The sequence below is a fragment of the Somniosus microcephalus genome, chromosome 25, assembly GCF_052327205.1.
Source record: "Somniosus microcephalus isolate GS21.2 chromosome 25, FLI_Smic_1.0, whole genome shotgun sequence".
Taxonomy (NCBI): Eukaryota; Metazoa; Chordata; class Chondrichthyes; order Squaliformes; family Somniosidae; genus Somniosus; species Somniosus microcephalus.
The window spans coordinates 36,407,124-36,431,785 of record NC_141011.1 but is presented as its reverse complement, the minus strand read 5'-3'; the positions used below and the strand labels follow the sequence as shown (position 1 = coordinate 36,431,785).

General features: G+C 47.0%; 1 protein-coding gene across 11 annotated transcripts in view; it reads right to left on the bottom strand.

Annotated features, from left to right (window-relative positions):
* The window catches only part of kcnab2a (potassium voltage-gated channel subfamily A regulatory beta subunit 2a), a 372,430-nt gene that overhangs the window by 296,613 nt on the left and 51,155 nt on the right, over positions 1 to 24,662 (bottom strand). The window contains exon 1 of one of the 11 annotated variants that reach the window (XM_085967212.1): positions 1,088 to 1,229. The exons of the other annotated variants lie outside the window; for them this stretch is intronic. The gene's annotated coding sequence lies outside the window, so the exon portion shown is untranslated. Of the gene's footprint in view, positions 1 to 1,087; positions 1,230 to 24,662 lie in introns of those variants that run through there. 11 annotated transcript variants of the gene reach the window in all.

Sequence of the window (24,662 nt, the reverse complement as noted above, 5' to 3'; positions counted from 1 at the left end):
CTCATTATCTAGTCAAGTACCATAACCACTACACCGCCGTACTCAGAGTTCCGCCCTAGCCCAAGCCACTTTTCCGTTAATGGTATTATATAATCTGCATATCCACCTCCCCCCCGCCCCCCCCCCAGCAATCTGTGCCTCGAGGACATGTATTTAATTTACATAAATATAATTGAAATCTGCCTCTGTTGGCCATCATTCTTTTTAATCAATCCGCTTATGATCTGTTCTTCACTTTTTTCCTGTGCCTCTTGCCCTTTTTTCTTTCCTTTTCACTTCCTCCTCTTGATTTTTCTTGCCCTTCACTACATTTATTTAAACCTTCTCTCAGAGCTCATAACTCTCCCAACGAGGCCACTGATCTCAGCTCTGTTCAGGTGAAATTCCTCCATCCTATAGAGGGCACTCCTATCCCTCAACAGGTTCCAGGAATCTGAAACCTCTCCTCCTACACCATCTCTACAACCATGCATTTGCCTTCCTTATCTTACAATTCCTATACTGACTAAATTGTGGCACCGGGAATAATCTTGAAACTGCTACCCTTGAAGTCCTTCCCTGAAATCTTTAATTCGAAACATTGTGCTCAAGTGCAAGCAGTCAGAAACACTTCCTGCAATGTGGACACAACACACAAAGCATCAAAGATCTTCCATATTGTGCTTCAGCTGCCCTCCTCATACTAAACTAAACTATTTTATGTTAAACTAGCTGGGGGGGCCCGGCGTTGCCAGGGCTTTTTTGGGCTGCGCGGTTGACGGCCGGCCGCTGCCGCTCCCCCGCTCTGTGGGGGGAGGGGGGGAGGAGAGAGGGTGGGGGGGGGGGGAGGGGGGGAGGGAGGAGACCGCGGCCCCGAGTGCGGCCTAGTCCGAGTGCCGGATCCGCGGCCTTTCCTGGCAGCATCACTGCCACCGGCAGCCGGGGCGGGTCGCGTCGGGCTGACTCTGCCTGGACGGCGCACGCCAAGCCCACAACTGGGGGCCGCTCCCCTGATCAGGGGCCTGTCGGGCCGGCCGGCCGGCTGGTTGACTGTCTGAAAAGACGGGCACCCGGTGCCCTCGCCGGGCCCTGCTTCCCCCTCACTCACTCCGCAAACGGCAGACGAACGCCTTTCGCTGCGGACTCCAGGTGTCCGATTTCGGTCGGTGACGGCTCGTTGGAAAGCCCCGGTTTTCCCGGTCCCGTACTCACGGCAAGAGAGAGAGGGGGAAGGAGAGAGAGAGAGGGAAGAAGAGAGGGAAGAGGGAGAGAGAGAGAGAGAGAGAGAGAGAGAGAGAGAGAGAGAGAGAGAGAGAGAGAGAGAAGGAGATGCAGAAAAATCAAGATGGCCGAATTAGCGGCAGTTTGAAAGATTAAGCCCCGCCCACAAACGCCATGAACGCCCCCCCGTGACGCAGCGCGCTCCCCCGTAGGATTGGCCACTGCACCTCAAAGTTAATCTCCCTCTCAGCCTGAACGCCTGCTCAAGGTAAACTCCATACCAACAGATGTTTTATACTTCAATGGTCTCTTGCTGCGCAAGACTCCATTATTGCACATTTATGAACAAACAACAGATGATGAATGAGAAATTTTATATCCATTTGTATCCATCAGTAAAGCCTCCAGCCAGTATGCTCTCAGTGTACTAACCAAACCTACAATAATAAAGTACAAGTGGCGTTGACTTCTGTTCACTATCATTATTCCTGCAACTTACCTGTCAAATTCACTATCCTGTCTAACCTAGGTTTGAACCCTAGGGCCTTGTTTTCAAATTGAGAACAAATTAAAAAATAAAAATCATGTTTCAACATCCTGACAATCAGAAACTGTCCAGTGAATATAATACCACGACATACAACTATTAATCATCAGCTCACAATTAAGCTGAAATGAAACCACTTTTCTTTTGTAGAAAGGCTTTTATTCTTTGGCAGAGTTCTGTCATTATTTGATTCACAGTTCAAGTTACAGACCAAAAAACTGCAGCAGTCCATTTCTTATTTACAGTAGGTGTGATCAAAAGGACCAACTAGATAAGCAAGTTTAGAACTTTGAGGGTGTACAGTTATATTTCAATACCTTGGCACAAATTGTTTTCTCGACACCCATACTAAACAAGCAGCATTTCTAACAAGTAAAAGAGTAATGTGCTCTTTCTCTTGTTGAAAAATTATCTTTTCTGAACTGGAAAATTTGGTGTCCAGAAGAAAATTTTTGCTGCAACTCAGCAGTGCCACTTCAGCACAACTTCTTAAAATCAACATCGGTCCTTCAGATGTAAGAGTGCATAGTAGCTTAATCACAAATTGCTGCAATTCTTAAAACCTGAACATGGTGCAGAAAACTGTAACATATTATGTACACTGCAATAGGTAAAAAATAGATCACCCCAAATTACAAAATACAGGTATAAACTTTCCACAATTCTCCACATGGCAAGGTTCCAATCTCAGCAGGTCCAATAGAGAGGCAGGTGCTTCTCCACAGTGAGTATATGACAAAAATAAAATCAGTGAGTCAATTCATGCTGCTCTTGAATACCTCGTAACAGCTCATTAAAGAGCTACAATGGATAAGGCCTGGGAACAGTTGGCTGTCCCACCCTCTCAACAGTACAATGGGAGTGAAAAATTAATACATGTCAATAATGAGGAGAAAGACATAGTTCAAATACATCAAGTAAACTACTTGGATAAAACTCCTTTAGATTCTACCTGTGTATTAGTTAATAAGCATCATTTGTAACTTACAATCTCTTCACATTCTGAGTGCTGTTTCAGATCAGCTTTTATCTATTTAGACTTGCAACTAATTACCTTCAATAAATAATGAATGTATGGAAAGAAGAGCACAGATATAATACCAACTGTGTTAGGTTGATTTATTCACACAGAATACAAAAACAGAGTTAATCTAATCTTCCTAAAGCAAATTGGTACAAAATGGCAAACTTGTGACCTGTTGTAATGCTAGGTTACCACAGTTTGCCGTCCAGCACTGTCCCAGAATATTAAAGTCTTATGAAATTGCAATACACTGCAGTTAAAATACCATGAGGCATCTAATCCACATTCTGGCCAACATGTTATCATTGTATTAGGGAAGCAATGTGACTAAGCAGGATTTAAGCTGTTCAAACTGCTTATAATGTGAAATTACAGCTAACCTACTTATAAAGTGAATTAAAGCTAACAAACTGCCAAATTGATTTCTTTCCCCTCCAAAATTCATTACAAATTGAGTAGTAGTTCCACTATACCAACAGGCCCACCAATTTTCATAGGGAGGGAGAAAACAAAAATAAAAGCAGCTTTGCAATCGTACTAACGTTTGGTCTGCTCCTGTTTCCAGGCTGTACATCCTACTAACACAGACACGGGTCTTTCATTGTATCATATCTAAAGACATCATGGAAGCTGACAAATTGGCTGGCTTGAAGATGCACAGCATCATTTTAATTTCTTTTTTAAACTATCCTCTGGAAAGTAAGTTTTTTTTTTTTTAATTAAAAACATACTGGTCTACCTTCCACTGGTTAAGACCATGAGCCATACAGACTGTGATGGTCCCAAGTTCTACACTGAGTGGCAGTAGGGATACTATAATTGGCCTCATCACAACAACAACTTGTATTTATATAGCACCTTTAACGTAGTAAAACGTCCCACGGTGCTGCACAGAAGTATTTTAAGACTAAAAATTTGACACCGATCCACATAAGGATAAATTAGGGCAGGTGACCAAAACCTTAGTCAAAGAGGTAGGTTTTAAGGAACGTCTTAAAGGAGGAAAGAGAGGTAGTGAGACGGACAGCTTTAGGCAGGGAATTCCAGAGCGTAGGGCCTAGGCAACAGAAGGCACGGCCACCAAAGTTTCAGCGATTATAATCAGGGATGCTCAAGAGGGCATAATTAGAGGAGCGCAGATATCTCGGGGGGTTGTGGGGCTGATGGAGATTACAGAGATAGGAAGGGGCGAAGCCATGGAGGGATTGAAAACAAGGATGAGAATTTTGAAATCGAGGCACTGTTTAACCGGGAGGCAATGTAGGTCAGCGAGCACATGGATGATGGGCGAACGGGACTTGGTGCGAGTTAAGACACGGGCAGCCGAGTTTTGGATGACCTCAAGTTTACGTAGGGTAGAATGTGGGAGGCCAGCCAGGAGTGCGTTGGAATAGTCAAGTCTAGAGGTAACAAAGGCATGGATGAGGGTTTCAGCAGCGGATGAGCTGAGGCAAGGGCGGAGACGGGCGATGTTACGGAGGTGGAAGTAGGCGGTCTTTGTTATGCTGCGGATGTGTGGTCGGAAGCTCATTTCACGGTCAAATATGACACCAAGGTTGCGAACAGTGTGGTTCAGCCTCAGACAGATGTTAGGGAGAGGGATGGAGTCAGTGGCTAGGGAACAGAGTTTGCAGCGGGGACCAAAAACAACAGCTTCGGTCTTCCCAATATTTAATCAGCGTTGGTTGAAGCAGGGTAAAATGGCCAGGATTGCCTGTCGTGATTATGACACCTGCTAGAAGGTGCTTGTGTGAGGACAGGATCAGGCTCGGCTATGATGCACACAAGATTGAATACCCTGCTGACACGCACTGTTTCGGCTCACATGAAAAAAGGTACCAGAGGCCAAAAGACACCCATGGAATTGAATCCCAGCAAGGGTCAGCACCTTTAGGAGAAGAAGATAGAGAGGAAAAGGAAAATAATTACAATAACAAATCAGCACAAAAAACTACCACATAGTCATGGGTGAGTGCCTGTAATTCCCAGGGACTAACTTTAAAATTCTTTAGGGACTAGAGTATTATTTCTACACTAGAGATGTGGTAATGATAAACACCTTTTCTTCAGCAACCATGAATTAAGAAAACTTTCAAATGAGGTTATACATCACATTCTAGAACTTAATTCTACTCTAACATTTAACAGTCAAAATTTCAGAAAATTTATTTTTGCATGTACAACACAAATAATAATGGATATTGAAAGCTACATTGGACATTCGGTACCCAAATGATTAATTGCAGTGACTGTCTTGCAGCATAAAATGGGTTATATTATTACTTTCCACAAAATGCAGCTGTAACGCTTACCATTAGTTTCTCTCAAACACCAGCAGCATATTCACCTGCACACAAGGGTGCTGCATCTTTGCTGTAGGAAAAGATTTCAGTCTCCAGGATTTTACTGCATCCAAAGTGAATTAAATTATTTACAGCAACATCTGCAGAGCACAGAAACATTATGATGCACTGCAGATGCTGTATAAACTAAACACACATGCATAATCTAATGCACACGCATACTCCATCTACTCATTTGGAACATCTGCTTTTTTCCCATGCTCAAAGTGAGAAATGTTAATACTGGGGAAAATGAAACTCTTCCCATTTCAAACACCCAGTGTCAGCATCAAACACCCCCAGGTCAAGTACAACACAGCTAAATAAGTGTCAAACTTCACCTTACTCTATCCTTAAAACATACCTCAGGCCCAGCCTCAGAAGATCACCCCCTACTGCAACTGTGATTTTTTTTTTCCAATGCGAGACCAAACGCAGATTGGGTGACCGCTTTGCAGAACACCTCCGTTCAGTCCGTAAGGGTGACCCCGAGCTTCCGGTCGCCTGTCATTTTAATTCACCACCCCATTCCCACTCGGACCTCACCATCCTCGGCCTCTTGCATTGTTCCACAGGAGCTCAACGTAAACTCGAGGAACAGCACCTCATCTTCCGATTAGGCACTTTGCAGCCTTCCGGACTCAATATCGAGTTCAACAATTTCAGATCATAACCTCGGCCCCCTATTACTTTTTTACTTATAATTTTTTCCACCCCTTTGTTTTGGGTCCTCCTTTCCCCCCCCACCCCCCTCCTTTCCTTTTGTTTCTCTCTCTCACCTGGCAGCTGTCTCTTACCTGCCAGTACACTTCACACCTAATCTCAGCTGCCTTTTGTCTCCACGGGCCTATTACCATCTCGTCTGGCTTCGAATACCTTTTATTGTCTCTTTGTCTTCTTTTGTTCGATCGCAATCTTGCCTTCGATCTATTTTCTTTTCTTTCCAGTTTTGAAGAAGGGTTTCGTCCCAAAACGTCAACTCAAATTTCTCTCCACGGATGTTGCCTGACCTGCTGAGTTTTTCCAGCATTTTCTGTTGTTATTCGGATTTCCAGCATCTGCAGTATTTTGCTATCATACCAACCATCCTGTGGTCTCCGAGTGAGATTGCCAGTTAGTGCCACATTCAAAATAGAATGGTGCTGCGGACTCGTGCGCAGTAGGATGGATTTGAAAGGCCAGTATTTAATCCACTGTGCCACCCAGTTCCAATTGGCTGCTTCTTTTTGTCAACTTAGCATTAGCCTGAATTTAGCCCTTATAAAATTCCAATGTTCAGTTGAAAAACCTCTCCGGGTTTGCTCCAATGGTTTACAGACCAGAAAGCTCCCAAGTTCCATCCTCAGATTGTGCGGAGTTCTCTGATCCCAGCCTAATAGCTACCCATCAAGTTCTTTTGGAACGTGTGCCTGTGACGGTGTGGCAAGGATATGGTTGGGTTCAACTGCGCTGCTCTCCACAGTTGAATAATCTGATGGGATTAACTGCCTAGGCTCTCACAAAGAATGGGTGAGGTATCAGAGGGTAATTGGATGTCTATAGAACAATATTTCAGCAGGGAATCAATGCCATCCAGAGAAGGAGGAGAAGAATGGGATAATAATTTGTAGGAAAAAAAGGAATGGCATCTTTCAGTCAAGTTAACATGTGCCCTTGTAAAATTCTAATGTTCAATTAAGATACATCTATGCCAAAGTAGTGTTTTGTGAAAATCTTGGGAAGTCTCCATTTCAGATTTTCCCTACTAACTAACATGAACTAAATGAAATAAGTATTATTATTTATAGGTTCAGGTTTGTATTATGTAACTGTTACATGATGTACGGCGATTCTTGAATAATCATGCTTTTAAACTAGTGTAATATACCCTGGGTAGACCCGATTAGATATAAAATGGAAGAAACCAAGGCACTGGGCCTTCCTTGACTAAAATTGAAAGGTGCAGACCTCAGCAAGCTTATTAGCGAAGCAGGCAGCCTGTCTGTGGGAACAGAACTGAAGGGATTGGTAGAATTTCAGGGACTGAGATAAGAGGCAAAGGGACTGTAAGATTATCATGGATTAGTTGATTTTTAGAAAACTTGTTTTGATATCTTATAATCATTAATATCTTATAATCATCAGTAATGGATTTATAATCGTGTGTAAGAATTAAATGTAGAAGTTTATAATCATCAACTGTATGCAATGGTAACCTGAATTATATGTGACATGTAACCCTTTTTGCTTATAATTAAAGTCTGAGTAAGCTGTAACCAGACAGCCTGGGGTGGGAAAGCGAAATACCATGGTCGAATAGGGAAGCTGTGGGTGAAAGTTGGATATTAGCTATTAGCAATAAGACAACTAATCTGGGAAGCAAGGTCAGGTGTAGCTGCCACGGCATTAGAATGTTATGATGTCTGCAGTGAATTAAAAACATAGGCCTTTCACAGCAAACAGCAAAGATGCCATATCTCTACACTATGGAGAAATGTTCCTTTTGTGTTGTCATAACTACCCTAGATAGGAAACTTGATGGTCAAAAACAGATGATATATGGGTGTCATAAGATTAGAACCTGCGTACACCAAGGTGCTGCGGACGTGGCATCTTTATGATTGGACTTTGGGTTTGGGGTGTAAATCAATGATTGGGTTAACTGGTCTCCATAAGCTTTGCTGGGAAAAAGTATAAGAAGGGGTCTCTCAGACACTTAGATTGTAGAGGTATTCAGCCAAGAGCTTGGGAACATCCAACACCGAGCGGAGGAGGGAACCTAGAGACCAGGGCCGACGGGGGTGGATTTGTGGAGATCGCAACTTCTACCCAGGGCATAATGGGTATAACACACCTTATCCGACTACTGCTCAGATGCTGTAATGTATCAAGTCTCACTTACACTGAATAATATATCATCACTGTCACCAATACAGGTTCATTGGCAAGGGCCCCGTAACTCTAACAGTTTCTAATTCAGATATTCTATTAATCTGCAGTCCATAATTTGGGGAATCTTGATTCCAAGATTAGACTTCTGGTAACTTTAGACGTTAAAAAACATTACTAGAAAAGTCTGTACACAATGTCAACAATGTACAGTACATATATAAAATATTTCCTTTTATTCCTAGCTTTTTTTGGGGAAAAATTGCTTACATTCTCCCCTTTGAGCTGCATTAAAAAGAAATCACCAGAAAAAGGTTACAGAATACAACTTCACCACCTTCAAGAATCCAAAAATCCAGACTCCTCCCAGGATGGAATCCTGCATATGTGAAATGCTAGAGCTATTACTGAGACCAACAACAACGTGCATTTCAGTAACACCTTTAACATACAAGATATCCCAAGACACTGTACAGGGAATAAGGAAAACAGATACCAAACCAGGGGAGAGAGGTTGGAAAAGGGTACTGAAGGCTATGTTGAAAAGATGGGTTTTGAAGAGTTTTTAAAGGAAGACTTGAAGTAGAGAAGCAAAGGGATTGCCAAAGAGTAAGGATGCTCTTTCCCCATAGCCATGCAAATTTTTCCTTTTCAAGTATTTATCCAATTCCCTTTTGAAAGTTACTGTTGAATCTGCTTCCACCACCCTTTCAGGCAGCGCATTCCAGATCCTAACAATTTACTCCGTTAAAAAAATTCTCCTCATCTCCCCCCTGGTTCTTTTGCCAATTATTTTAAATCTGTGTCCTCTGGTTACTGACCCTCCCGCCAGTTTTTTTATTATTCATTTAAGGGATGTGGGCGTCGCTGGCAAGGCCAGCATTTATTGCTCATCCTTAATTGCCCTCGAGAAGGTGCTGGTGAGCCGCCTTCTTGAACTGCTGCAGTCCATGTGGTGAAGGTACTCCCAAAGTGCTGTTAGGTAGGGAGTTCCAGGATTTTGACCCGACGATGAAGGAATGGCAATATATTTCCAAGTCAGGGTGGTGTGTAACTTGGAGGGGAATCTGCTTGTGATGAGAATTTTGGGAGCGATGCAACCCCAGTAGCGCGCATGGGGTGGCTCCACAAACACAGTGCCAAGACACATACAGCAGACAGTGATTATCTGCAGTGTGTACTTGTAGTAGATACATGACTGTTGAACAATTACGTACATTCCATATAGCTAAGTTTGCTGTCTTAGCTGGCAGTTACACACAAGGTTTAAACTTGTTGATGCGACATTTTATTTTGGGGAAATTTCTGAGAATGTTGCACTTGACAATGGTAGTTTTTGTCATGGCAGTAGATTCAGTTGGCCCAAAAAATGGAGAAAATGTGAAGTCCTTCCATCCCCAAAAAAGTACTTCTAAATCTAACAATTTTGCTAAAGAATTCCCAAGAATCCTATAAAATTACCTCATGGGAGAAAAACCTATGTATAGTATTCTCTTCAGCCTCTACACACTCATTTCATACTCTCTTCACTTCAGGGAATTATTTCAGTATAAAAAAATCTGAAGAAAGAAAATCCTTCCTATGCTGCAGTCCATGATGATGTAATTAATTCAATCAGCCTTTTAGTTCAGCGCTATAAGAAGTGGATCAATATAATTAACTCAGCCTTCAGAACTAACACACATCAGCAAGTTCTACTTCTTAACCATTAATCAAAAATTTCAGCATGAACAGCACTTTTCACATTTCACCATCAAACTTCAGCTCACTGCACTGGGGCAGCAGCAATGGGCTTCACTGAAACACAACATTAAATGGGGACAGCCTAAACTTTACCAATACAGGTACATAATTTGCTGTATACAGATACAAATACAAAGAAAACTTGAAATACATACAAGATAGATCACTGGGATTAATTTAAACCCTTCAAAATAAGTGCACTGAATTCTAGAATTTAATCACAGAAGGAAATTAAATCCAGAGTAATATTAGTTTAGTCATTACCTGCTACCTTTCAGATTTGAGCCACTGAAATTATGTTACACCTAACATTCTGAAATGATAGTTCCAAGTCATGGCTGGCAATTCCAGCCACCAAGTAGCATGGGACAGATTGCTTTGCACCTTTAGTGAGTTGAAAACAAATCACTTGCCTGCTTGCAAGAATGTTATCCAGTGGCACCTGCAGGAAATACTGGATGAGGATAGGAACAGGTACAGTTGTGATGCTCACCACGGTCAGATTGTCTGCCATTATTTAACCTCATGCATGAATAATTGGTGCATGGATGAAATACGGAGGGGAACAGCCAATCCCTGCGGAACTGTCCATCAGTAAGCACTTAATGGAGGGGAAAGGAGAAAAAATTGTCCCAAAAAAGTGCATTTTATTCAATCCTATGATTCTTTCTCTCCTTTGTTGCATCTAATCTTTATGGCCTGTTGCAGCTCTTTTCTATTCCAATGTACCAAAAACCTACATTTTGTTCCTTTTTAGGGTTTATTTCTTTTGAATAAAATTCACATAACATGTCTTAGTAGATGAAGAGTTTTTTCAGCGAGTTTTTTTTTAAACTGCTCCACTTATCATTCTCTAAAGGATCTAGGAGGTATTTTACTTTTTTTTAAATCAAAATTTCTTAAAAATAAAGTAACTCAGCCTTTGGCTTGCAGCATTGGCATTTAAGCTATTACTGTCTCATCCACACAAACTGGAGCTACTGCTAAATACAAACACACAAATGCATTTATACATACAGTGGCAGTGATTCAAACATTTTTTTCACCTAAAAAAGGTCTGCATTATAGAAGCAAAGAATAAATGCAATTGCTTTTGTGGTTAATTTTTCCCCATAACAAGTTACATGGTTGTGAACTCTTTCTTATTCTAGACACTCAGTGTTGGAAACAAGATTCAGAGAGCTGTAACCATAAAAATCTACATGCATCTAGTTTTTAGTCTGTGCTGAAACAAAATAAACCATGTAAATTAACAACATTTAAAACTTATGGAGAGTTGTTTTGTTTTTCAGCTCACAAAATGACAGCAATTTTATCCACTGTCCTCCACATTTTTAATGTTCCATTTTGCTTCACTTCGCTCTTCGATTTTCCCCAGTACTGACGCCAGAATTCTTCAGTTAAGATCAAATTGCAACCACTCATAACATCTGCAATCACCTTCTTCCCAACCAAGTTAATGTGCCGGATGGTATCCAATTATCAGTTTGACGCTGTTGTTGCAATTTTCCTCAAGGCACAAAATAACCAATGATTCAAATCAGACATTTTACATCAGTCTGATTCAAATCACTAGAGATGCTCCTCCAGTGGTAAACCAGCTATAGAAAATGGACATATACTGAATTTTAAACTCTAGCTGATTCCGGATATTATTAGCCTTAATAAATAGTACAGTGTACCTCCAGATCATAAGGAAAAAAGACTTATTTTTTTTAAACTTTGTTTTGGTTGATATTTCAGAATTTCCATCTTCAAAATCCAAACTGTCTTACTTCGATTGTACAAATACTTCTTCAAAGTTGACTACAACACTAGAGCAAATAACCAGTGTTTAAGCTAAATTTTACTGTCAGCCAGCTATAAATGACTAAACCTACATCGAAGAAACTCAGTTTCCTCTTTCGTGCCAAATACTTACTTTGCCCTTCAACATACTTCTATAATCCAAGGCTAGAGTATGGCTTCTATATCTGGGGAGGTTCTTCTAATGCCTCTCTTGCACTTAACAGCAGAAACAAAAAGATAATGCCCAGCAAGTTAGAAAATGTGGAAAAATTTAAGGGAGAATTGGATAAATATTTGAGGGAGTGGGTGATTGAGGGGACCAGCCAGAAGAAGAGTTTTTTCTGATCCTATGTTTTTCTACGTTGGGTAGGTCATTCACCTCACCTTTGGCTTAGGTACAAACACCTCTCTCCACTCTAACCTTTTTCATCTTGATCTATTATTTTAATACTAGAACGGTCAGTGTTCCTCTGAACTTCCCTTTCTTGTTCCTTTTAAGCTTCAAATACACCATCCTGCATCCTCATCCCCCTCCCTGCATCCTCATGATGTTGAAATCAAGACTCACTGTACTGTCTCTCACTCTAATTCACTCTTTCCCAGGACCTCAAAACTGTGGAGCTCCTTACTTCCCTCAGCCCTCCTTTCCTCCAATTATTTTCAGATTTTTAGAACACAAAAGTTTTGTGTTGCCTAATTACTTCTTTTGATTTATCTCATCATCTGCTTTATTTATTTCAACCTTGGTGGTGTCTGCATTAGGGACCTTTAGCCTTCACATAGGCTTCTCAAAAGAAACCACAATAAATGTTATAGTGTTATTATATTATAGTATTTACAGCACAAAAACAGGCTATTTGGCTCAACAGGTCCATTCTGGTGTTTATGCTCCACACAAGCCTTCTCCCACCCTTCTTCATCTAACCCCATCAACATATCCTTCTATCCCTTTCTCCCTCATGTGTTTATTTAGCTTCCCCTTCTTCTTCCATATGGTAGTAGCAAAAAAAAGCAAATTAAATATCAATATCCAAGTCAGATATCCAAACCAAAGCTTCCGATGCAACAGCGTGGATATCTTGCAGGCTGCCTCCAATTTCCTCTGAGGGCAATGTTCAGTGATGTGCTCCAGGGTCTGATTAGGAGCTCTGCAGTCGCATGATGGGGATGCTGTAATCTTCCATCTATGGAGAAGGTGGCAGCATCTACCATGACCAGTTCTAAGGCTGTCTAATGGTTGTCCACTGTTAGCGAGGAAGGTTTGATCTTTCAGGTTGTACTGTGGAGTTCTCGATAAGGAATCCATTTGGTATGTCGCAGTTCTTCCAAGCATTTCGCCATCGGTCATCAAGGCTGAGGGGAGATTGCTGAAGGGCTTCAGCGTCAGTCCAAAATGGCCTTCTAGATTTGAGACAGGTTGGTGGTAGGTTGGTCAAGTCAGCCTGGATCATCATTTCTTTGCTGGTGTAGCAGTTGTATACTTTGGAGACTGCATATTCACGGCGTAGGTGTGGTGGGTGCGACGTTTGCAAGCACGGGTAGCCAAGCTGTTGGTGTCAATATAAGCGTACCGGTGATAATTCTCATAGTAGAGTTCAGCTGGACATCAAGGAATTTGACATGCAGAGTGCAGTACTCCGCTGTAGAGTACACCAGGGTGAGTGCTGCCGTACGGAGGGTTTGAGCATCTGCTCTCCAGGTGAGTTTCTGGATCAGGCTGACCCTACTCTTTAGTTTATTCCCAAGGTTCTGGAGATGCTGTCTATGCAACAGAATGCAATCAAGCATGGCATGGTTTACCTCTGCGCCGCAAAAGGAGACTTTCCGAGCTCGGTTTGCTTGATTGGTGTTGAGGTGGAGTGTCGAAGCGATGGTCTTTTGCGGGTTTGGCCGCTTCCCCTCAAATGTACCTATGCTACTTGCCTCAACTACTCCTTGTGGTAGCAAGTTCGGGGGTGGGGTCCGAGCCCTGACCCGGGGGTGGGGGGGAAAGGAGGAAGCACTCCTGCTCCTCCTGGCCCACAAGGATTGCCCCCTGAGGCTGTCCTCGCCTTGCTACAGCTGCTGGGAATCCAGAGGCCCAGGTACCCCAGCCGGACCACAGTTAAACCTTCAAAGCAGGTTAATTTCCGAGGCTTCCAGACTCATTATCATATTTAAAGTGCCAACTCACCTCCTGGGAGTGGGTTGGCTGCCCACCCCTCCATCCCGCCTCCGTTAAAACCAAAAGTGGACGGGCTGGATGTGGGTTGGGGTCGGAATTCAGATTTTTTACACTTTAACCTCCCACCCAACCCACCCGTTTTTTGGGGTTAAAATTCCCCCGTGTGACAAGTCACGCACAACTGTTGTAAAATCCCTCAGAATCTTCACTCAATTTTAACTATCCTTCTTTTTCCTGCTGTTAGTGAGACTGTCATTTTGTACTCTTTACAGCCTTATGTCACACATAATAATATATTATTTCTGAATTACCAACCTGTTAATTATTAACTCTAAGGCGTGTGTATGCCATTGGTTTCACCACACTGGGCTTCATCTTGTGCTAGAATAATCACTAACATAGTAAAACACCCTGACATACAAACATTCTTGATCACCAAAATCTTAAAGTAGGATGAAAGAAAATATAAAAGTTGCTAATGGGAAAGGTAGCGGGAAGGAATAGTAAATAAAGCAAAATCTGTCATATGCACCAATGGATCAAAGCTGGTTGCTTTTAGAAATAACTATCTGTAATTCTACAAGCACTATTATACCTTGGATCTCAAGGTCAATATTTAAATAGTATTTATGATAAAGCCTATTACTATTAGTTTGAATGTAAATAGCCTTTCATTATTGCACTATTATTTTATAATACAATGAGATGTGTTAAATTAATATTGATGTGATTGCATGTAAAAGCATTCCCATAGCATCTCAAATCTTTAATTTAAACCACATAACCCAATCTCTGCCAGTACTGGAAGGACAGGGCACAGATGTAATCGGTCTTGCGTACAATATATTTAATGACACATCATCATAATGGAAAGTAGTAGATTCTTAATAAATTAATAAGAGGAAACTCTGGCTTGTTTATCAACATCACATCACTTTTGTCCTTGCACCAAATACATTATTTAGTTTCTAATGCATTTTTGGTGGCTGGATGAGAACTCTTAATGGACTAGGATGATTCAGATTAGAGTGGGATTGTAAGGAAGCTTCAAGAGCAGAAAATAGATTTTATTTTGGAAATACTACGACCTCCCATGAAGTTAATTTACTAGAATATTGGTACCAAATTTCAAATTAAGTTTAATTTTTTGCACTAGTTAGGGCCATCAGTGTCAGCCGTGGCTCAGTGGGTAGCACTCTCGCCTGAGTCAGAAGGTTGTGGGTTCAAGTCTCATTCTAGAGACTTGAACACAAAAATCTACGCCAACACTCCAGTGCAGTACTGAGGGAGTGTAGTACTGCCGAATGTGCCGTCTTTCGGCTGAGATGTTAAAACTCAGGTGGACATAAAAGATTCTATGGCACTATTTCTAAGACGAGCAGAAGAGTTATCCCCAGTGTCCTGGCCAATAATTATCCCTTAAACATCGTTATCGCTAAAACAGATTCTCTGGTCATTATCACATTGCTGTTTGTGGGAGCTTGCTGTGCACAAATTAGCTGCCGTGTTTCCTACATTAGAACAGTGACTACATTTCAAAAGTACTTTACTGGCTGTAAAGCGCTTTCGGATGTCCTGAGGTCAAGAAAGCCGCTATATAAATGCAAGTCTGTCTTTCTTTCCATACCAATACAGTTAATTCCAGGCAAAATCATACCTCATTCAGTACAGTAAACAGATTAAAATGAGTCAGAATTTGCATACAAGTCCAATAGACAGTTTCCTACAGATACATGAAACACCTATACACCAGTTTGTACTACAGGGTGGTATCACAGACCAGCAGCTAAAAAAAATGGCCATCTCATATGTCTATGCTGAGTGTCTGTTGAAAAATTTCAAGCAAAAATAAAAAGCGATTCTTTTTTAAATGTCTTCCTTCGCTTTCACACGAAGGTTTTCCCACTGGTATACAAAGTAAGTAGCTTTAAAACCACTACACAAGAGGGAAAGGTGAGTGCAGTCCTTGGGCTGGGGGAGGAGGGGGGGGGGGGCAGCCCACTTTTATTAAAACTCCAAGAATTTTCAATAGGTCCTGTGGTGCCTATTCATTTTACAAGCAGCCAAATTGGTGCAGGTCTCAAACTAGGGGCTGAGGTGGGTTGAGTTCAGAGGCTAGGGATTTGGATGGTTAAATGTACAAGAACATGGGTCAGATCAATGTTCCCCCGAAGGTGCGTGGCCAGACACCAGCTGCTGCCGCTGGAAAAGATACTGCGCAATTTAAATGGACCGTGCACCAAAAAGAAATTAGAGGGAACATTGCATTAGATTCATCTAAATTTGAAACAAATCCATTTAATAAAACGTCCCACGGCGCTTCACAGGAGCGTTATAAAACAAAATTTGACACCGAGCCACATAAGGAGATATCAGGGCAGACTTGGTCAAAGAGGTAGGTTTTAAGGAGCGTCTTAAAAGGAGAAAAGAGATGTAGAGAGGTGGAGATGTTTAGGGAGGGAATTCCAGAGCTTAGGGCCTTAGCAACTGAAGGCACGGCCACCAATGGTGGAGCGATTAAAATTTGGGATGCTCAAGAGGCCAGAATTAGAGGAGCGCAGATATCTCTGAGGGTTGTGGGGCTGGAAGAGATTACAGAGATAGGGAGGGGCAAGGCCATGGAAGAATTTGAAAACAAGGATGAGAATTTTAAAATCGAGGCGTTGCTTAACCGGGAGCCAATGTAGGTCAGTGAGCACAGGGGTGATGGGTGAACAGGACTTGGTGCAAGTTAGGACACGGGTGCAGAGTTTTGGATCACCTCAGGTTTACGGAGGGTAGATCGTGGGAGGCCAGCCAGCAAAGCGTTGGAATAGTCAAATTGAGAGGTAACAAAGGAATTGATGAGAGTTTCATCAGCAGATGAGCGGAGGCAGGGGCAGAGTCGGGCGATGTTCCAGAGGTGGAAATAGGCAGTTTTAGTGATGGCAAAGATATGTCGTTGGAAGCTCATATGACACCAAGGTTGCGAACAGTCTGGTTCAGCCTCAGACGGATGCCAGGGAGAGGGACAGAGTTGGTGGCTATAGAACGGAGTTTGTGGCAGTAAACATAGCACTATATGATGGAATCAGTTCATAATGAACTCCAATTTAAAACACTGCTTGTACTGAAATAATGATTGCCAATTTAGTCAATGATCACAAAGTTTAATACAGATGACGGAAGTCAGTCAGTCCAGGTCACTCATCCTGCCAAAAAAACCTACAGTTACCCCATCACGGCATCGAACTGTCTCTTGAACTATTCCAGAATTTATGTCTTCGATTCCTTCTAAAATGAAATTACCACTTACTCAGTGCGAATATCTACAACACTAAGTTTTCACTGTTTAATCCACAAGCAGCAGTGGAAACTAGTGCCTGCAGTCATGTTCATCTAGTCTCTTCTGCACGGACTGATTATCTGAATTTCCCTATTAGAAACAGTCAAGCACCAGGAGCTGATTCAAACCGACGTAGACATTTTAGCATGTCCTTCAGATGAGAAATTCTGAATCATTCTTTGGAATCAATTTCAAGAATGGATCAATTTGAAGCTGAGTTGTTGAATGCAAGTGAATTTGAACTTGCTGCTCTCCAAGTGTCTTCCAAATGGTCCATCAGTATAGCCAATGAAGCCGAATGAATGATATAACAACAAATATATTTAATTGGTTAATAAAATTAGCACTGCATAAAGAATTTCTGATCTGGAGATCATACATCAATGTATACTTCTGACACAAGCATAAAGTGTTCCTCAATTGTTCTGATTTTCATTGCTCAGCATACTAAATGTTAAATCTACTATTTTTTAGTACAGTTTACATACTGGCAACATGTTAGAAAAGATTCTATTTTCAAAAATAAACAATTTCAACTTAGGCTCAGTTGTGATGTGACATCCACTGTTAAATGGATTGTTTTTTTATTCGTTCGTGGGATTTGGGCGTCACTGGCAAGGCCAGCATTTATTGCCCATCCCTAATTGCGCGTGGTGGTGGTGGGCCGCCTTGAACCGCTGCAGTCCGTGTGGTGAAGGTACTCCCACAGTGCTGTTAGGGAGGGAGTTCCAGGATTTTGACCCAGCGACGATGAAGGAGCGGCGATATACTTCTAAATCAGGATGGTGTGTGACTTGGAGGGGAACTTGGAGGTGGTGGTGTTCCCATGCGCCTGCTGCCCTTGTCCTTCTAGGTGGAAGAGGTCGCGGGTTTGGGAGGTGCTGCCGAAGAAGCCTTGGCGAGTTGCTGCAGTGCATCTTGTAGATGGTACACACTGCAGCCACGGTACGCCGGCGGTGGAGGGATTGAATATTTAAGGTGGTGGATGGGGTGCCAATCAAGCGGGCTGCTTTGTCCTGGATGGTATCGAGCTTCTCGAGTGTTGTTGGAGCTGCACTCATCCTGGCAAGTGGAGAGTATTCCATCGCACTCCTTACTTGTGCCTTGTAGATGGTAGAAAGGCTTTGGGGAGTCAGGAGGTGAGACACTCGCCGCACAATACCTAGCCTCTGACCTGCTCTTGTTGTCACAGTATTTATGTGGCTGCTCCAGTTAAGTTTCTGGTCAATGATGACCCCCCATGATGTTGATGGTGGGGGATTTGGCGATGTAATGCCATTGAATGTCAAAAGGCGGTGGTTAGACTCTCACTTGTTGGAGATAGTCATTGCCTGGCACTTCTGTGGCGCGAATGTTACCTGACGCTTATCAGCCCAAGCCTGAACGTCGTCCAGGTCTTGTTGCATGTGGGCATGGACTGCTTCATTATCTGAGGAGTTATGAATGGCGCTGAACACTGTGCAGTCATCAGTGAACATCCCCATTTCTGACCTTATGTTGTTGGGAAGATCATTGATGAAGCAGCTGAAGATGGTTGGGCCTAGGACACTGCCCTGAGGAACTCCTGCAGCGATGTCCTGGGGCTGTGATGATTGACCTTCAATCACCACAACCATCTTCCTTTGTGCTAGGTATGACTCCAGCCAGTGGAGAGTTTTCCCCCGGATTCCCATTGACTTCAGTTTTACTAGGGCTCCTTCATGCCACACTCGGTCAAATGCTGCCTTGATGTCAAGGGCAGTCACTCTCACCTCACCTCTGGAATTTAGCTCCTTTGTCCATGTTTGGACCAAGGCTGTAATGAGGTCGGGAACCAAGTGGTTTTGGCAGACCCCAAACTGGGCATCAGTGAGCAGGTTTTTGGTGAGTAAGTGCCACTTGATAGCACTGCTGAAGACACCTTCCATCACTTTGCTGATGATTGAGTGTAGCCTGATGGGGTGGTAATTGGCCGGATTGGATTTGTCCTGCTTTTTGTGGACAGGACATACCTGGGCAGTTTTCCACATTGTCGGATAGATGCCAGTGTTGTAGCTGTACTAGAACAGCTTGGCTAAAGGCGCAGCTTGCTCTGGAGCACAAGCATTAAAGGATTATGGCACAAGCAATAAAAATCAATTTTTTTCCAACGGAAGTTGTTTTCCAGATACATAAAATCAGCACCCATCTACTGCCAAGTGAGAAACTGGATTTTGGAGCAAAATCTAGTTTTTAGTCAAATTTCCACCAGTCTCCTTGCATGCTTATTTGACTAGAAGCATTTTTCCAAGCAGTTCCAAATTTGCCATTTAGTCAATTGCAAGGAGACAAGTCTAAGTAATTTGAGCCACTATAATCGCCCACCAGGACTTTAGATTTTTACCCGTCAAGAAGTTAAACTGTCCAACTAGGTTTAACAAATGCAGTAAAGAAAGAAAGACTTGCATTTATATAGCACCTTTCACGACCACCGGATGTCCCAAAGCGCTTTACAGCCAATGAAGTACTTTTTTTTTTTGAAGTGTAGTCACTGTTGTAATGTAGGAAACGTGACAGCCAATGTGTACACAGCAAGCTTCCACAAACAGCAATGTAATAATGACCAGATAATCTGTTTTTTAGTGATGATGATGATTGAGGGATACATATTAGCCAGGACACTGGGGAGAACTCCCCTGTTCTTCTTCAAAATAGTGCCATGGGATCTTTTACGTCCACCCGAGAGAGCAGACGGGGCCTCGGTTTAACGTGTCATCCGAAAGATGGAGTTTGTAATGAGGGAGAATATATTAGCAATGAAATATATTTGTAGATGTGAGAATTTCCCCTCCAATAGTGCAGCACTCCCTCAGTACTGTACTGGAGTGTCAGGCTAGATTGTTGTGCTCAAGTCTCTGGATTCAAAAATTCAACATAACAGGTTGCTCAGCCAAGTTGGGGCTCAAGTTTTATATGAAATGTGAACAGAAAATCATTATGACTAAGAAAAGATTGGGGCAAAGAATTGGTTGATACAAACCTATTATTCCAAACAATAAACATATATGCACATTCTTTCTTTACCCAAAGTTTTCTCCTTTGGTATAGCAGAGTTTTAAACTGTCGCTATTTTTATTATTAGAATCAATTATTTTGCAAGTCATTGAGACTCTTTCAAGAGACTCTGGAAACACCATTGCTCCTTTTTGCAATAACTTTCCAATCACGTCCATGCTTCTTAAATCTAAGCATTTTACTTTTGGTACCTAAAAAAAAATTGTAATGAGTTTGCTTATAGCCAACATGCATAATTCATGTTTTCCATGTTTCTTCTGTGGATAACTTTTCTGCTCTTTACTGTCCGCATGGAGTGGGAAAAGCTCACGTAGATCAGATGGCTGTAATTTTTAATGGTTAATTTCTGATTGCGCTTAATTTTTCCATCAGTAGAAATATTACCCTCACTGGCAGAATTTTTTGAGTTTTCCTGGTGAATGGTTAGGGAAAGAATATTTAAAATTATTGCCTCAAAATTTGTTCCAATCCTGTAATGCTATTATCAGGATTCAGCTGTATCCCACTAAATGATACATTATACCAACATGTTGAGCCACTGAGTAAGTATCACGGGTTCTCTTCCATGATTTTGATTAAGAGAGAAAACAATAATCTCCATAGGCATAGTCGGGCTAATAATTATAGAGGATACTGGATGCTGGGTTTCAACTTAAAACAAAGGAGTGCTGCAACCCCCAGTGTACCATGGGGAGAATCCATACAGACATGCACAGCTGCCTGACTGTTGCTATGGTGCGGAGAAATCCCCCCCACTTTATAAATGGGAAGAATTTCACAGCACTAGGGCACTAGAGAGCCTCTTTTTTTTTTTGAAGAAGTTATCTATATATATAAAGCGGCTCTTCTGTCTGTCCCGATGTCTGTCTGTCCGTTCTCTATACGTTTGAAAGTTACAGAGCGTACCGACGCGCACGTCGCCTCAAAAGAAAGCGTGCGATTCCGGACCGGTCATAGGCGTATTTCCGTTTCGGCCGGACAAAAAATCCCGCCCGCGGTATCCCAAAAACGTTTCAGCGTTCCGCTCATCAGCATCTCATTAGCGACCGTGTGACGTCGAGGTCCACCAATCGGACGGCGGGTTCCTTCCTACAGTTGAAGTGTCGAGTGACTCGACAATTGACCAATCCGACGCTTCGGTGACCTGACCGGTCGACCAATCGGTGCGTGTGTGGGCGGGCCTTCTCCTTCTGAACCGAGGTGAGTGGCCGCCATCTTGATTTTTCACAATTTTTTCCCCCACACTTTCTGTGTGTTAGGGGAACTAAGGTAAATATTTTAATGATGTGTTAGGGAATTAAATAACAATTTAATGGGGGGGGGGGGGGGGAGCCTCGGGAAATCGCGGGGGGGGGGGGGGGGAGCCTCGGGAAATCACGGGGGGGGGGGGGGAGAGCCTCGGGAAATCGCGGGGGGGGAGAGCCTCGGAAATCGCGGGGGGGGGCGAGCCTCGGGAAATCGCGGGGGGGGGGGGAGCCTCGGGAAATCGCGGGGGGGGGCCTCGGGAAATCGCGGGGGGGGGAGCCTCGGGAAATCACGGGGGGTGGGGAAGAGCCTCGGGAAATCGCAGGGGGGAGAGCCTCGGGAAATCACGGGGGGGGGGGGGGGGCGAGCCTCGGGAAATCGTGGGGGGCTCGCGCTGACCGCGCATGCGTCGCCCGCCCTCCCACAGCGGCCGTCCATCAGCCGCGCGATACGCGGGGGACCTTAGCTCCGGACCTCAGGCGCTAGGCAGGGGGAGGGGCCGGAGAGAGGGACAGAGGGGAGTGGGGGGGGGGGGTGGGCGAGGGGAGGGGGGGAGGGGGTGGGCGAGGGGAGGGGGGAGGGGGGTGGGCGAGGGGAGAGGGGGAGGGGGTGGGCGAGGGGAGGGGGGGAGGGGGTGGGGGAGGGGGTGGGCGAGGGGAGGGGGGGAGGGGAGGGGGCGAGGGGAGGGGGAAGGGGTGGGCGAGGGGAGGGGGAGGGGGGGAGGGGGAGGGAGAGAGGGAGGGGGAGGGGGAGGGGGGGGGAGACAGGGGGAGGGAGGGAGGGAGGGAGGGAGACAGGGGGAGGGAGGGAGACAGGGGGAGGGAGACGGGGGGAGAGGGAGGGAGGGAGACGGGAGGGAGGGAGGGAGACGGGGGAGGGAGGGAGGGAGGGAGACAGGGGGAGGGAGGGAGGGAGGGAGGGAGGGAGACGGGGGGAGGGGGGGAGACGGGGGAGGGGGGGAGGGAGGGAGACGGGGGGAGGGGGGAGGGAGGGAGACGGGGGGAGGGGGGAGGGAGGGAGACGGGGGGACGGGGGGAGGGAGGGAGACGGGGGGAGGGGGGGAGGGGGGGAGGGAGGGAGACGGGGGGAGGGAGGGAGACGGGGGGAGGGGGGAGGGAGGGAGACGGGGGGAGGGGGGGGAGGGGAGGGAGACGGGGGGAGGGGGGGGGAGAGAGGGAGGGAGGGAGACGGGGGGAGGGAGGGAGGGAGGGAGGGAGGGAGGGAGGGAGACGGGGGGAGGGAGGGAGGGAGGGAGACGGGGGGAGGGAGGGAGGGAGGGAGACGGGGGGAGGGAGGGAGGGAGGGAGACGGGGGAGGGAGGGAGGGAGGGAGACGGGGGGAGGGAGGGAGGGAGGGAGACGGGGGGAGGGAGGGAGACGGAGGGAGGGAGACGGGGGAGGGAGGGAGACGGGGGGAGGGGGGGAGGGAGGGAGACGGGGGGAGGGGGGGGAGGGAGGGAGACGGGGGAGGGGGGGAGAGAGGGAGGGAGGGAGACGGGGGGAGGGAGGGAGGGAGGGAGGGAGGGAGGGAGACGGGGGGAGGGAGGGAGACGGGGGGAGGGAGGGAGGGAGGGAGACGGGGGGAGGGAGGGAGGGAGGGAGACGGGGGAGGGAGGGAGGGAGACGGGGGGAGGGAGGGAGGGAGGGAGACGGGGGGAGGGAGGGAGACGGGGGGGAGGGGGGGAGGGAGGGAGACGGGGGAGACGGGGGGAGGGAGGGAGACGGAGGGAGGGAGGGAGACGGGGGGAGGGGGGAGACGGGGGGAGGGAGGGAGACGGGGGGGAGGGAGGGAGGGAGGGAGACGGGGGGGAGGGAGGGAGGGAGGGAGACGGGGGGAGGGAGGGAGACGGAGGGAGGGAGGGAGACGGGGGAGGGAGGGAGGGAGGGAGGGAGACGGGGGGAGGGAGGGAGGGAGGGAGACGGGGGGAGGGAGGGAGGGAGGGAGACGGGGGGAGGGAGGGAGGGAGACGGGGGGAGGGAGGGAGGGAGACGGGGGGAGGGAGGGAGGGAGGGAGACGGGGGGAGGGAGGGAGGGAGGGAGACGGGGGGAGGGAGGGAGGGAGGGAGACGGGGGGAGGGAGGGAGGGAGGGAGACGGGGGGAGGGAGGGAGGGAGACGGGGGGAGGGAGGGAGGGAGGGAGACGGGGGGAGGGAGGGAGGGAGGGAGACGGGGGGAGGGAGGGAGGGAGGGGAGACGGGGGGGAGGGAGGGAGGGAGGGAGACGGGGGGGAGGGAGGGAGGGAGGGAGACGGGGGGAGGGAGGGAGACGGGGGGAGGGAGGGAGACGGGGGGAGGGAGGGAGACGGGGGGAGGGAGGGAGGGAGGGAGACGGGGGGGAGGGAGGGAGGGAGGGAGACGGGGGGGAGGGAGGGAGGGAGGGAGACGGGGGAGGGAGGGAGGGAGGGAGACGGGGGGAGGGGGAGGGAGGGAGACGGAGACGGAGGGAGGGAGGGAGACGGGGGGAGGGAGGGAGGGAGACGGGGGGAGAGAGGGAGGGAGACGGGGGGAGGGAGGGAGGGAGACGGGGGGAGGGAGGGAGGGAGACGGGGGGAGGGAGGGAGGGAGACGGGGGGGAGGGAGGGAGGGAGACGGGGGGAGGGAGGGAGGGAGACGGGGGGAGGGAGGGAGGGAGACGGGGGGAGGGAGGGAGGGAGACGGGGGGAGGGAGGGAGGGAGACGGGGGGAGGGAGGGAGGGAGACGGGGGGAGGGAGGGAGGGAGACGGGGGGAGGGAGGGAGGGAGACGGGGGGAGGGAGGGAGGGAGACGGGGGGAGGGAGGGAGGGAGACGGGGGGAGGGAGGGAGGGAGGGAGACGGGGGGAGGGAGGGAGGGAGACGGGGGGAGGGAGACGGGGGGAGGGAGACGGGGGGAGGGAGACGGGGGGAGGGAGACGGGGGGAGGGAGACGGGGGGAGGGAGACGGGGGGAGGGAGGGAGGGAGGGAGACGGGGGAGGGAGGGAGGGAGACGGGGGGGAGGGAGGGAGGGAGACGGGGGGGGAGGGAGGGAGGGAGACGGGGGGGAGGGAGGGAGGGAGACGGGGGGAGGGAGGGAGGGAGACGGGGGGGAGGGAGGGAGGGAGACGGGGGGGAGGGAGGGAGGGAGACGGGGGGGAGGGAGGGAGGGAGACGGGGGGAGGGAGGGAGGGAGACGGGGGGGGGAGGGAGGGAGGGAGACGGGGGGGGGGAGGGAGGGAGGGAGACGGGGGGGGAGGGAGGGAGGGAGACGGGGGGGAGGGAGGGAGGGAGACGGGGGGGGAGGGAGGGGAGGGAGACGGGGGGAGGGAGGGAGGGAGACGGGGGGAGGGAGGGAGGGAGACGGGGGGAGGGAGGGAGGGAGACGGGGGGAGGGAGGGAGGGAGACGGGGGGAGGGAGGGAGGGAGACG